This window comes from Rhinatrema bivittatum, chromosome 4 (genome assembly GCF_901001135.1).
Source record: "Rhinatrema bivittatum chromosome 4, aRhiBiv1.1, whole genome shotgun sequence".
In the NCBI taxonomy this organism is placed as follows: domain Eukaryota; kingdom Metazoa; phylum Chordata; class Amphibia; order Gymnophiona; family Rhinatrematidae; genus Rhinatrema; species Rhinatrema bivittatum.
The window spans coordinates 277,445,983-277,461,811 of NC_042618.1; positions in this window are offsets into that span (position 1 = coordinate 277,445,983).

Here is a 15,829-nt window from a genome sequence, read left to right on the forward strand (position 1 = left end):
AAATCTTTCTGCCACTGTGGAAGTCACAATGAACGAGACAATGAAGATTATGGGACTAATGCAACTAGAGATCAAGTCTCTTAATGAAGTAATTTTAGATAATCATATGGCACTAGATATGTTGCTTGCTGACAAAGGATGGGTTTGCCAATTTATTAATTCTTCTTGTTGTTCCTATATTAATAATGATGGTAGTATTAGAAATCACATGCAGGCTATAGATACTTTATTGTCCTACCTTCCTCATTTTACTGACACAGAAAACCCCTCATCGGATGTCTTTGGTTTAGGAATAATATTTCTTCTTATTTTATGTGTATCCGTTCAATGCATTGTCATGTTATGTGGAAAAAAAAAAAAGTATTCCTCAGATAATGGTCTCAGCAACATTTGCAAGGCCCCGGAATGCATCCTCAGATGAGGAATTTAATAGGTTATGCACTATCGTCCAATAGAGTGCACTGTTAACTCTCTATTGGACACGCGTTTTCGACGCGCTAGCATTACCCCTTATTCAATAAGGGGCCGAAAACGCGCGTCCAACCCCCCGAACCTAATAGCGCCCGCAACATGCAAATGCATGTTGATGGCCCTATTACATATTCCCGCGCGATTCAGAAAACAAATGTGCAGCCAAGCCGCACATTTTGCTTTCAGAAATTAGCGCCTACCCAAAGGTAGGTGCTAATTTCTTCGGGCACCGGGAAAGTTTTTACTGCTTTTCTGTGCACCCTCCGACTTAATATCATGGCGATATTAAGTTGGAGGTCCCGAAAGTTTCCAAAAGTAAAAAAAAAATTTAAAAATTTGAAATCTGCCCGCGGCTGTTGGGTCGAAAACTGGACGTTCAATTTTGCTGGCGTCCGGTTTCTGAGCCTGTGGCTGTCAGCAGGCTCAAGAACAGATGCTGGCAAAATTGAGTGTCGGCTGTCAAACCCGCTGACAGCCACCGGTCTGGTCTAAAAGGAGGTGCTAGGGGTACGCTAGTGTCCCTAGTGCCTTCTTTTGCCTGTTTTTACCACCAGGCCTAATTTGAATAGTGAATCGTGCGCACAGCAGAGTGGCCTCTGCGCGCGCCGGGAGCGCGGGCGTTCGCCCACTCTCCAGCGGACTTTACTGTATCGGCCCATATGAGTCAAAATATAGTAAGACTTTAAGGCAAGCATTGCCCCCTGGACCTAAAGGATGGACTGTGATAATAAAATTTATGGTAGGCATCTGTTTAGTGGAAGTCCAGGAGGCAGCATCTATTTAGTGGAACTCCAAGAGGCACTGCTTGAATTTTTGAGGCCTTCTGTCTCATGCTTAGATAACAGAAGAAATAATGTATCTCTTTGTAGTCTTAGGCCCACAATGAAGAATCATAAAAGCTGCATGTCTTCAAGGTTAGTTAGTTTCTCAGGACTCTTTGGAATATCAGATGTAAGCAAATGTTTCTTTTCACCTTGTGACCTTACATCAAAGGAGTGTTGTTCTAATTACTAGGGAAAAACTGTATTTAAGGCTAACCAATTGAATATCTAATCAAATCAGTCTCTCAAACTTAGGAGCTGACTTCCTTATGCGCATAAGAAATAAAGGCTTTTGGTTATGAGAAATACACTGTTTCTGTTGTCCTGTCCTGTGGTAAACATTTTTCATTACACCTGTGTGGATATTGCTAAATCTGGGAATATCTTAACAGCTTTTTCCAAATACGTAATGGGATATTTATTGAAATACTTTTTCATTATTTGATTTATATCATTTATAGAAGAAAAAGTAACTAATAAAGTTCCCCAATCAATAACCTGTGCGGTGGAATCTTAAAAATTTGTAAGATCTCCCTGAAACATCATTTCTGACCTATTGTTTAAATTCCTGGGTTTAGGAAGGAAATATTCACCACTGGAGAATCTCCCAATGTAAAACCAAGCATTTCTATTAGAAATTTCTTAACAGTAATTAACGGTACTTCCCCAACTATTCTGGAGAAGTTAAGAAATCTTAAATTGAAGCGCTTGGTATTATTTTCGAGAGATTCTATTCTTCTTGATAATATTTCTCTATCCTTAACCACAGCCACATTAAATTCTTGAGATTTTTCCTGTTCTTCAAGACCTTTAATTCTATCCAGAGGATCTTTTATTTGCTTTTGTGTTTGAAGGAAATCTTGTTGATTCCTAGCATTTATTAAATCTGCTATTTTTTTTAAATTTGTATTTATTAATTTTTCAGGGTAATATAACAAGTCAAACAAGAAACAGCAGTTCACTCTGTGTTTTACCTCTTCTCCCCCCTTACCCTCCCCCCCCCCTTTTCCCAAAGTCCGTGAAGCAACACAAAGTAATGACTACAAAATTAGTCCAGTGGTTAGTGTTGGTGAGAGTCGGTCGAAATATCCGAGGTGACTAGTTCTGGGCGGTGAGCAGAAGCTTGTGTCCTCGTTTTCTGCCAGTTGAACCTGGAGTCGGGCATCATGAGTCCAAATATTTTCCAATTTTTGGGTCCAAATATGCTGTAAAGGGAGCCCAAATTTGAGAAATTTATACAAACCTCTGGCATGTCTTTCATAAGGAAATGTACTCCATCGTGCAGAGGTGAACCATTCTTTTGAACCAATGGTTGTGGTTGGGACATTGGGGTTGCAGCCAATTTGCCAGTATGATTCTTTCCCACGAGACCGGCCTTCAGGACAAACAGTCTCTCTGGGGTAGATAAGTATAATTGGGATGTGGTGTCTAACCCAAAGAGCCAAAGGTTAGGGTCGAGGGGTAGGGTTTTTTGTAAAAAGGTAGAATATGCCTTGTGCACTTGCCCCCAGAAATGGGAAATTACTCCACGGTCCCAAAAATTGTGGAAATAGGTGCCATCCTCGTTGGCACACTTAGGGCATTGGGAGAACTGCATAAGTTTCATTTGTTTGGCCCATATGGGTGCAATATAGGTTTGCCAAAGAAATTTGTATTGCGTTTCACGCATAATAACATTCTCCGATATGACAATCAATTCCTTAAAACATTCCTTAAATTCAGTAAATGTGAGCGAAAAAAGAGCTCAAGCCGTCCATTTTACATAGAGTACATTCAAGGTCTGGGGTTCTGCTAGGTCCCTAATCTCTTTATAATAGTGGGAGATGGTAGGTTTCTTAAGCGTTCTCACTTGTACAATATCGCTTACTTTTTTGAACCTCTGGGGTCTCATCAAGAAGGGGTTTCATTGACTTTATAAAGTGTGTAACCTGGGAGTATGCATATTATGTCAGGTAGTGTAAAACGCTGTTGATGTACATTAAAAGGAAGTAATGTCCCAGTCACCTTATCGTATAGGTCCAAAATAAATGTGAGCCCTTTACCTCCCCAGCGATGAAAGACCCTCCCCCCTTTCCCCAGGGTGAACAAAGAGTGCCCTGCAATGGAGAGGAACGAAGTTAAGCTGTTCAGTACATTTTCCAAGCTTGCCTACATAAGAACATGCCATACTGGGTCAGACCAAGGGTCCATCAAGCCCAGCATCCTGTTTCCAACAGTGGCCAATCCAGGCCATAAGAACCTGGCAAGTACCCAAAAACTAAGTCTATTCCATGTTACCGTTGCTAGTAAGAGCAGTGGCTATTTTCTAAGTCAACTTAATTAATAGCAGGTAATGGACTTCTCATCCAAGAACTTATCCAATCCTTTTCTAAACACAGCTATACTAACTGCACTAACCTGGCAACAAATTCCAGAGTTTAATTGTGCGTTGAGTAAAAAAGAACTTTCTATGATTAGTTTTAAATGTGCCACATGCTAACTTCATGGAGTGCCCCCTAGTCTTTCTATTATCCGAAAGAGTAAATAACCGATTCACATCTACCCATTCTAGACCTCTCATGATTTTAAACACCTCTATCATATCCCCCCTCAGCTCTCCAAGCTGAAAAGTTCTAACCTCTTTAGTCTTTCCTCATAGGGGAGTTGTTCCATTCCCCTTATCATTTTGGTAGCCCTTCTCTGTACCTTCTCCATCGCAATTATATCTTTTTTGAGATGCAGCGACCAGAATTGTACACAGTATTCGAGATGCGGTCTCACCATGGAGCGATACAGAGGCAATATGACATTTTCCGTTTTATTCACCATTCCCTTTCTAATAATTCCCAACATTCTGTTTGCTTTTTTGACTGCCGCAGCACACTGAACCGACGATTTCAATGTGTTATTCACTATGACGCCTAGATCTCTTTCTTAGGTTCCATATTAGGTGCTACAACCCAACATTGTGTAACTATAGCATGGGTTATTTTTCCCTATATGCATCACCTTGCACTTATCCACATTAAATTTCATCTGCCATTTCGATGCCCAATTTTCCAGTCTTACAAGGTCTTCCTGCAATTTATCACAATCTGCTTGCGATTTAACTACTCTGAACAATTTTGTATCATCTGCAAATTTGATTATCTCACTCGTCATATTTCTTTCCAGATCATTTATAAATATATTGAAAAGTAAGGGTCCCAATACAGATCCCTGAGGCACTCCACTGCCCACTCTCTTCCACTGAGAAAATTGTCCATTTAATCCTACTCTGTTTCCTGTCTTTTAGCCAGTTTGCAATTCACGAAAAACATCACCACCTATCCCATGACTTTTTACTTTTCCTAGAAGCCTCTCCTGAGGAACTTTGTCAAACACCTTCTGAAAATCCAAGTATACTACATCTACCAGTTCACCTTTATCCACATGTTTATTAACTCCTTCAAAAAAGTGAAGCAGATTTGTGAGGCAAGACTTGCCTTGGGTAAAGCCATGCTGACTTTGTTCCATTAAACTATGTCTTTCTATATGTTCTGTGATTTCGATGTTTAGAACACTTTCCACTATTTTTCCTGGCGCTGAAGTCAGGCTAACTGGTCTGTAGTTTCCCGGATCGCCCCTGGAGCCCTTTTTAAATATTGGGGTTACATTAGCTATCCTCCAGTCTTCAGGTACAATGGATGATTTTAATGATAGGTTACAAATTTTTACTAATAGGTCTAAAATTTCATTTTTTTGGTTCCTTCAGATCTCTGGGGTGTATACCATCCGGTCCAGGTGATTTACTACACTTCAGTTTGTCAATCAGGTCTACCACATCTTCTAGGTTCACCATGATTTGATTCAGTCCATCTGAATCATTGCCCAAGAAAACCTTCTCTAGTATGGGTACCTCCCCAACATCCTCTTCAGTAAACACCGAAGCAAAGAAATCTTTTAATCTTTCTGCGATGGCCTTATCTTCTCTAAGTGCCCCTTTAACCCCTCGATCAGGAGTAATTCCTGTGGTTTGATGTGTGAGGGGAGCATGTGGGTATCAAGTTGTAAAAGGGGGTTTAAGGAGGTCACGCCATACCATTCTAGTAGATATTTATGTGGGGAGAATGTTGCTGTGGAGAAAAGCCAATCCTTCACATATCGCATAATGCATGCTAGATTATACATTGATAGATCCGGGCAACCCAGACCTCCCCATTCTGGAGGATGGGTGAGAATTTCCAGGGATAACAGGGCTTTCTTTCCATGCCACAAGAAACACAGCAGGGCTTGACGTATTGTATTGTGGTCTCGTTTTGTGAGCCAGAGGGGCGCCATCTGAAGAACATATATCCACTTGGGGAGAAGGATCATCTTAAAAAGTTGTATGCATCCCAACAGCGATAAGGGAAGTAGCGTCCACCCACATAGGGAGGTTAGGGTTTGAGTCAGGAGTGGCCGTATGTTAGCTTTATATAGGTTGTTCACTCTCAGCGGTATACGTATGCCTAGGTATTTGAGGTTGTCCACCACCCATCTGAGGGGAAAAGTCCCCTGCCAGGTGGCCTGTAATTTCCCTGTGACGTCGATGACTTCAGATTTGTCCGGGTTGATCCTAAGCTCTGCGAAAAGGCCAAAATCATGTTTGTTTATTTATTTTATTTATTTAAAGGATTTTATATACCGATGAACATTGGGAACATCTCATTGGTTTACAAAAAACAACATGTAGCAAACTGCGCTTTAAAGAGAAACTTGAACCTAATATACAATAAAGAACGAGAACATAATATTTCTAACAGATAGATTCCTCAATTAAATTACAAATATGCATCAGTTTAACAAAAGGAGGGAGGAAATATGATACAATGTAAAGGGAGAAGAAAGGAAGGAGATATTTACAAAAGAAAGGCGTGGTTAGATACTTAGATAAAGAGTTAAATTACAATAAGTAGGATATAGGATGTTTGATATCTAGAACCACTGGCAGTGATCGCTGGGGTTGGGTGACGAACACCAACAAATCATCCGCGAAGGCAGCTATTTTGAAAATATGGTTTGGGCCACCAAAGCCTTTCACCGCTCTGCATGCATCAATTTTCCGCAGTAAAGGGTCAATCGACAGTATGTATAACAAGGGGGACAGTGGGCACCCTTGACGGACACCCCTCTGAATTTTTACCTCACCTGATAAACAACCATTAGCTAGAATGCTTGAGATTGGGTTCTCATAAAGCAAGGCAATATATTGAAAAAGTCGCCTCGGAGGCCATACCATTGCAAGACTGAGAAGAGGTAAGGCCACGCCATGCGGTCGAAAGCCTTCTCTGAGTCGAACCCAATAGCCAAAGCTGGGATGTCTTGAGTTTGGCAAATAGTCATGGCAGTGAGCAGTTTAATAATATTCGCCTGAGGCTTACGTCCCAGGACAAAACCTGCCTGATGTGGAGAGATCAGGTGCGGGAGAAATACGGACAGTCATTCAGCAAGGACCTTTGCTAGAATTTTTTGATCGCAGTTTAGCAACGATATGGGTCTGTAAGAAGAGGGGTCCGACAGATCTTTCCCCGGCTTAGGGAGAACGATAATGTGTGCCTCTTTAAAGGGGGTGGGAAAGTGTTGTTGTTTTAGGCCCTCTGTGAAGTACTTTGTCAGTGGTGTCCCGCTGTACTGGAGTAGTATTTTATAAAAATAATATGGAAGCCTGTCGGGGCCGGGGGATTTGCCGGATTGAGCGGACGAGACAACTTGTGTAACCTCATAGGACTAGATAGGTCGGTTCAAAAAATCGAGTTGCGAGGCCGTGAGAGTGGGAAGGTTTAGGTCTTGAAAGAAAAACTCCTCCTCTGCACTGGCCTCCGAGGATTCAGGGGTATACAGAGTGTTGTAAAACTGTTGAAAAACTTCGCTAATCTCTGTTTCGTTGGTGGTTAACCCCCCTGAATTCGTCTTTAGATGGGCAATAAACATCTTCGGTCTGTGGGCTTTTGTCAAATTTGCTAACAAACGACTGGGTTTATTACCAAATCTGAATAAGTTTCGTTGTCCCTTTTGTACGTAGCACTGGGCTCTGAAATCTAAGAGTGTTCAATCGGCCCAGCACACTGTAAAAATCAGTTCTATTTCTGTTAGAGTTTTGGTGTATTAGTGCTCATTTTGCGTGTCTAAGCTTTTCCTCAAGGTGCAAAATGTTCTTATTTAACTGTTTATTGCGAGCATGAATATAGGCTATGATTTCACCTCTGAGTACCGCCTTTTCAGTATCCCAGAAAAGATGGGGTTGATCGACATGTTGTTGATTATTTGTAGTGTAATCTTTCCATTTGTCTCTCAGAAAAGCCTGAAAACATGCATCGTCTTTGAGAAAAACAGGGAACCTCCATAGACGAGTGCCATGTGCAGATGTCCGGGAGTTTATTGCAATGGAGATCGGGGAGTGATCCGATATAGCTTGTGTTTCGATGCTTGCAGAAGTGACTTTGAAAAAATTGTCTTGGGAAGTTAGAATGTAATCAATGCGGGACAACGTGCCATGAGATCTCAAGATGTGAGTATAATCTCTTTCAGTGGAATGTAGTGCAGGCCACACATCCAGTAAGTCAAGGTGACGGCATAGATAAGCTGCTACTCTTTTTTTCCTTCCCGATAGTTGCAATTGGGGGGGGGGGGGCTTTTGTCTAGGGAGATATCGTGTACACAGTTGAGATCCCCTAAGACATAGAGTGTGCTTTGGGTATGTGTGTGAAGTAAGTTACTCAGGTTCACAAAAAACATGTGATTATTATCGTTTGGGGCATATACGTTACAAATGGTGACAGGTTTCCCATTCCATACCCCAATCAGGAGGATTAAAACGACCCCCCCTGGTCAGGGATAGTTTTTGAAACTTGAAAGTTAGCAGATTTATTAATCAGTATTGCAACCCCGGCTTTCCGGTGGGCCGCGGTGGCATACACACAGGTACCCACCCATTCTCTGTGGAGCTTCTTACTCTCAGAGTCAGTGAGATGCATTTCTTGGATACATGCTATATCAGCGTGTAAGCGTTTGAGGTGGGACAACACCTCAAATGGCTATTCAGGCAAGCCTTTCCGGAGTCAAATATCCATTGAGAGACCTCACTGCACAATGTTAATATCCATAAAGAGACATCACTGCACAATGTAAATAAGTTACCTCTGTAAATTTTTACGCTACTATCCTTATTTCCTTCCTCTCCCAGTTCTACAACCTTGTTTTATTGTAACTTTTGCTTCCGTTGCACTTGTTAAAAGAACAGTTTTTGCACCCCCTGTTATATGTAAACCGGCATGATATGATCTTATCATGAATGCCGGTATAGAAAAACCTTAAATAAATAAATAAATAAATAACACCTTTTTCATCTTTATCGGGGTTCCCAAGCCATTTATGTTCCAAGATGAGTTTAGACATTACAATTTGTGAAGTACTGTGTGAAATCAGGGTGAAAATCACGAGAAAGAGAAGATCCCAGCCTAGCGTTCCCTTTTTTCACTCCCCCGCCCCTTCTAAAAGATAAAAAGGAGTCATATTGTGAGATACACCAGCAAATGATACAAACACTTTACCAACACCATGGAATGCTCAAGAATCGAAAGCTATAAACAGAATGAGGGAAATTACTACCCACTTTTCTGCTACCCCCCGCCCTCCCCCCATCCCCCTTATCCCTTGAACCCCAATCCCTTATTAATTGACAAACACCTCCCACTCATCTACAAGCGGGAGTGAGGATCATGAGTGGGGTGTACGGGCACCCCGCCCCAGCAACTTAAAACATGTGAAACTGGTATGAACAGAGTTAATGTCGGCTTTAAACACTTCTCTTAAGTTCCGACATCGGCATGCTTCAAAAAACCTCAGCTGCGCTATGTCCGGTACACTCGAGGCAGTAGCTATGGGGTGATTTTACCCCCCAAGAAGGCAAACCCCTAGTACTTGCACTCCGGTAAGAAAGTCTGGAGGCTCTGGGTGAATCTCCTGCGCCAAACATTAGGCCCGATACATCTGTGCTGATCAAAGACGGTACTGTTCCTCCGTGGTGCAAACGTGGTTGAGAAAATCGGGGATACCCTGCTGCAGCCCACTCCGCTTGGGCCAGCGATACCTCCCGCTACGGTTTCTATAAACAGTCGAAGATCCACAGTTCAATGTGGACGGGTCGCAGCAGCCAACACAGGGAAACTGTAAATAGTCCAGCTGTGTTTCCATGCAGCACAAGAACTTCGGCCATAGCCATTCAAATTGATTCCGCCTGTAACAACGTCTGAGCCTCTTCAGGAGCATTGAAGGTGTACATTTTGCCGGCATGCCACAACTTCAGAATCGTGGGGTATTGTAAACTGAATTTTATACGCTTTTCCACTAAGCGTGTGCACGTGGCCAAGAAGTGCCGTCAGAGTTGCGAAACCCGCACCGAGTAATCTTGAGTAATTCTCACATGGTGGTCGCAGTATAAAAGTTCCTTTTTGGACCGAAAAGCCATCCATATTTTCTGCTTATGTGCGTAATTGAATATCTTCGCAATTGCTATCCGCGGGTGTTGATCCATCGGACGGCGTGGCCCCACTCTATGAGCTCGCTCCAACATTAACACGCCAGACAGCTCCGGGAGGCCCACCGCTTCCGGTATCCACCCCTCCATGAAGGCTCCCATGCCTTTTTCATCTACCGATTCTGGTAGTCCCAGGAATCGGAGGTTTGCCCTCCTCGATCTATTTTCCAGGTCGTCTAATTTTTCCTGGCATTTGGTAAACAATTTATCATGGGCTAAAATTTTTGCTTCAACCGCTGCCATTTCGTCCTCCACCAGAGACACTCTTCCTTTTACGTGTTCTATCCGTGGGCTTAACTCATTTAAGGCAGCACTTACCTCCGATAGCTGAGTATAAATGCCTGCTAGTTTCTCATCTAGAGTTCCGGCAATAGTGTCTCGTAGGATCTCCACTGTAAGTGTGCATGCCGAGGAAGGGTTGTTGTCACTGGGCGCTGCCGCCATCTTGGGCTCCGCGGCCTTATCCTTGTCCTTATCTTTCTCTTTCCTAACGCTCCGAGAAACCATCAATTGTGGCGATTTTTGCATGTATGTGACGATAGACATGCCACTCTTGGGGGAGGTTAGCAATAGGTGGCTGTAGTGCCGGTGTTACCTGATGCCTGTGGGTTGAGCGGTGGGGTGCCCGGAGCTGTGGAGAAACACATCCTCCTCAGCACATCTCCCCACGTGACCTCTCCTAAATCCACTTTTCCTTCCAGCCTTTTAATATTTACCATCAACCCAGCCATCATTTCCCACAAAATGTCTAATGTTACCACAGCAGGACGAACGAGGGGTCCCAAAAACTTACCACTGGCTAGTTGTTCCTCCTCCCCATTTGGGGGAATCAATGACACCAGTCCTCCTACTTCCCTCTCTGGAGTCAAACTAGCAGCATCAATAGCTCCTTCCTCACCCAGTCTGTTATTGCGGGTTTGAAAAACTCCCGCCTCGGGACTGGAGCTGATGACCTCCAACGAAGCACCTCCGGGACTTCTCTCGCTAGTTCTCTGTGCTGGTGGTAGTCCGATGTTAGGGCTTAGGGAAGCCTCTTCTGCCGGCACAGGCTGTCCTCCCTGACTGCCCAGCACATCAGTATCCTCGGTGCCTATGTTCTTTAGTGCAGGTGAGATCATAAAACGGCTAATCTCCTGTTGTATGGGTGAAAGTAATGGGCGGGAAGGATAAACCCACACCTTCCCTTTCCGTTTTGCAGGCATGTTCATTAACGATAATCGTTTAACCCAAATGCTAGAAGTAACGCTGCTCCACCTCAAACTATGCAGCCATCTTGCCAAACCAAGTCTCTGTTGACTTTAGGAGGGAGCCACACTATTTATCCAGAATTTACCTTTTATATGATAGTGTAAGTGTAAATTATCCAGTTGAAAAGGATACTGCAGACGAAGCCAGGCAAAGCCCGGCAAGCCGTGTGCCGGCTCTGCTGCGAACCGCAAGCTGGCAATGGGCCGCTTTCGGGTCCCACCCCTTGATGTCACAGTTCTTGGCTGCTGCTGATTACCATCGGGGCAAGCGAGGGAGCTCATCCCCGGACTCAAACAGCTGCTGGGTAAAAAAGGTAACTTTATATCTCTTTCTCCATTCACTCTCCTGAATTACCAGCTTTAGTCTCCCAGACCCTGAAAACTCTGGGATTTCCAGGCACGGACCCTATGTCAGAACCAAAAAAGAACTCCATCCTGGTGTCTCTGCAGAATGCCTCTTGCTATTTCCTGATGCTGGAAGCCATCCAGGAGTTGGTTGACCTGGAATGGGAAGCCCCGGAGGCAAGTTTTAAAGGAGGTCATCCCTTGGAGGCCTTGTACACTCTGGACCCAGCGGTCAGGGAACGCCTGCATTTTCCGAAAGCGGAGGCCCTGGTCTGCACCACCTCAAAGCAAACAACTATCCCTGTAGAGGAAGGAGCGGCCTTGAAAGATACTCATGATAGGCGGTTGGAATCCATCCTTAAGCAAGCCTTTGACGCGACAGCAGTGTCACTGCAAATCTCTTCCTGTTGTGCTCTAGTGGTTCGCTCATGTCTGCTCCCCTCGAGAGAGGCAGATTGCTCAGGGGCACACATCGAAGAGGTGATCGAACCCGCTGTAGCCTTCCTGGTGGATGCAAGCTCGGATCTGATGTGTACCTCGGCCAGAGGAGTAGCCTCTGTGGTAGTGGCAAGAAGGCAACTATGGCTGGGAAACTGGTTAGCGAATGCAACTTCTAAGGCGAACCTCACAAAGATGCCCTTTAAGGGTTCCCTCCTATTCGGAAGCGAACTGGAGAAACTCGCCAGTAAGTAGGGCAAATCTCTAGTTCCCCAGCTACCGGAAGATAAGAAAAAGAGGTCACAGTGCCCCTTAACGCATGAGGGGTCAGACCAGGGGTTCCCAGCACTTCTGGCTCTATAGAAACTTGTCATTTCAGTCACCTTGGCCCTCTGGAAGGTCTCTGTCCTTTTGGAACAGACAACCAAAAAGAGGAATAGATTTGGGCTCAGGTTCAACCTGAACTCCCCGGGACGAGGAGACAGGGGGCGGACTATCCCTCTTCTATCAGTGGTGGGTCAAGATCACGTCAGACAAATGGGTGCTGGACATCATACGAGAAGGTTATGCTCTGGAATTTTGCAGTATTCCTTGGGACAAGTTCATGATGTCACCTTGCCACTCCCAGCACAAGAAACTGGAAGTGGAATCCACACTGATAAGGCTCCTCAGTCTGAAGGCTATAAATCCAGTACCTACACCCCAAGTAAATCAGGGCGTTATTCCATCTATTTCCATCATACCTAAGAAAGAGGGTTCTTTCCGACCCATCCTGGATCTCAAAAGCATCAACTGTCAACTGCGGATAGTTCACTTCTGCATGGAAACTCTTTGCTCCATCATAATGGCAGTGCAACCAGTAGAGTTCTTGACCTCCCTGGACCTCTTGGAGGCCTACCTTCATATTCCAATGCATCAAGACCAACAGCGTTTTCTGCGCTTTGCAGTACTAGGCTGCCATTACCAGTTCCTGGCATTGCCCTTCGGCCTGGTAACGCCACTAGAACATTCTCCAAAATTATGGTAGTTGAAGCGGCAGCACTGAGGAAAGAAGGGATCCTGGTACACCCTTACTTGGACGACTGGCTAATCCAGGCAAAGTCGATAGAAGAAAGCCTCCATGTGACCAGCAGGGTCAGCTCTCTCCTACAGGAACTCAGATGGGTCATGAACATGGACAAGAGCAGCTTCAAACCCTTCCAGTCCATAGAATACCTGGGCACCTGTTTTCTTTGAGGTTTCCCAACTCCAGGTATTTCTGGAATCTCATCCCCTAGTGAACACAGAAACTGGCTAAGAGTATAGTGAAGAAATCGGCTGTAGTCTCTGATTGCTATGTTAAGGGATTTTTGTTAATCTCCTTAATAGTTGTTTCTCTGTTTCCTATATTTTGCTCATTTAAAATTAGCTCTCCCCTGATTTCCTTAAAATGAAACAGATATTGTTTTCTCAATTACCTGATATATGAAAATATGGTTTATTAAGGTTGTATTACCATATCTATATACAATTATAATGTGGATGTTATAATATTGAAATGCATAAATAAAAAATTTAAAAAAAAATACTTGGGAACCTGATTCGACACCAAGCAGGACAAGGTCTTCCTCCCTTCCTCAAGGAGAAGGAAAGTGATAGACCAAGTACGTCAATTGATGAACACAATGACCCCCAGGGTGTGGGACTATCTCAAGGTCCTCGGCCTCATGGCATCTACTCTGGAAGTAATACTGTGGGCGAGGGCACACATGCGGCCTCTCCAGCACTACCTTCTGTCACGCTGGAACCCACAGTCCCAAGACTACTTGATTCACCTCCACATACCAATGGAAGTATGCTCTCGACTCCAGTGTTGGCTACAGGAAGTTCACCTAAGCAAGGGTGTAAGCCTCTCCCCACCAAGCTGGATAGTCCTCACGATGGAAACGAGCTTCTGGGGATGGGGAGTTCACTGTTAGGAACTGACAATCCAGGGGTGATGGACCGAGGAAGAGGCAAACTGGAACATAAACTGCCTGGAAACGTGGGTGGTCAGATTAGCATGCCTGCAGTTCAGCCACAGGCTCCAGGGGCAAGCATTGTCCGTGTGATCTCGGACAATGCAAGAATGGTAGCCTACATCAACCACCAGGGAGGAACCAAAAGCCACCAAGTGTCTCTGGAAATAGACCTTATAGGAATGGGCAGAGTTAAACAACTGCAAGGGATCTCTGCCTCCCATATCACAGGAAAAGACAACATCAGAGCAGACATTCTCAGTAGGGAAAGCCTGGACCCGGGGGAATTGACACTGTTGACCAGATCAATCCAGCTCCTAGTAGATTGCTGGGGCCTTCCAACATTCAACCTACTGACTACATCTCACAATGCAAAGGTTTCGCTATTCTTCAGTCGCAGGTGAGATCGGCGCTCCCAAGGGATCGATGCATTTGTCCAGACCTGGCCAGAGGAGGACTTACTGTACGCCTTCCCCTTGTGGCCTCTACTGGGCAAGATCATGCACAAGATTGAACACCACAGAGGACTAGTCCTTCTGGTGGCCCAGGCACCCGTGGTATGCAGACATGCAGAGGCTTCTCTTGGAGAGCCCCCTTTTGCCTCCCCCCGCACAGGGATCTTCTCCAGCAGGCCCGATTGTTCACAAAGATCCAGCTCGATCTCTCTTACTGTCTGGCCCTTGAGAGGGCTCGCCTGATGAAGCACGGATATTCAGCAGACGTAATTGCCACATTACTCCGCGCGCAGAAGTTTTCAACGTCCCTGACGTACATACGGATATGGAGAATATTTAAGGCCTGGTGCGGGGAGCACAGGGTGCCCCCGCGAACGGCCAAGATCCTGGAATTTTTACAGGACTGTCCCTCAACTCCCTGAAGGTCCTGGTGGCAGCCCTCTCCTGCTTCAGGGCCGAGGTGAGCGAAACCAGTTGGCCCATTTCCTAAAAGGGGTTAAACATCTACAACCACCCTTAAAGTTGCCGTCCCCCTATGGAACCTCAATCTAGCATTGGACTATTCTGGTAGGGCTTTCCTTCAGACCACTGTTCAGTCTACCAGGCCTGGAGGATGCAGCCTTTGCAAGGGCAGTGCTAACCGGACCACGGGCAGCCTACCACCCTGTTCGGGTGTAGCTTTTGTACATCCCATTGGTCCTGAGTCCATCTGGCTACCCCTCTAGGAAATGGAGAAATTACTTACCTGATAATTTCATTTTCCTTAGTGTAGACAGATGGACTCAGCATCCTGCCCATGACTGCCCAGGAGAGGCGCCAAGGAATCGGCCATGAGGTGGACCTAGATTCCATGTGATTACGGGTAAGCCGTTGCCCTACCCCTAGTTCAGGGCATCTATAATATTACTGGGATTCAGCACTTATGTTGGTTGAGTACAGTTGCGGTCTCCAGTTTTAATCAAGTCTTATCCAAATTCTAATCAAGTTCTTCAATATGTCCACAAAGGCTTTTTGAAGAGAATACTGAAAGGCTGAGATCACTGCAGGGGTATATCTAGGGTGATGTCAACTTTGAAACCCGACTTCGTCTCCATCTGCTAGCAGGGGAGCACATAAACCATTGGTCCTGAGTCCATCTGTCTACACTAAGAAAAACAAAATTATTAGGTAAGTAATTTCTCCATTTCCGTTTTATTCTCCATTCCTTTTCTGATCATTCCTAACATTCTGGTTTGTTTTTTTTACAGCCATCACATACACTGAGCTGAGGATTTCAAAGTATTGTCCATTAGAATTCCAAGGTCTTTCCTGGGTGTTGACTCCCAATACAGAACCCAGCAATGTGTACCTGTAATTGCAATTATCTTTCCACATTAAATATCTGCCATTCAGCTGCCCAATCTCCTAATTTCATAGGGCCCCTGTTCCTTATCTGAGCTCGTATTCTTAGACATGGAACCAATGTTAGTTCTCGGGTCGATGGGATCTTCCCAGTCATCCAGGGTCTTCTCCGACCTGT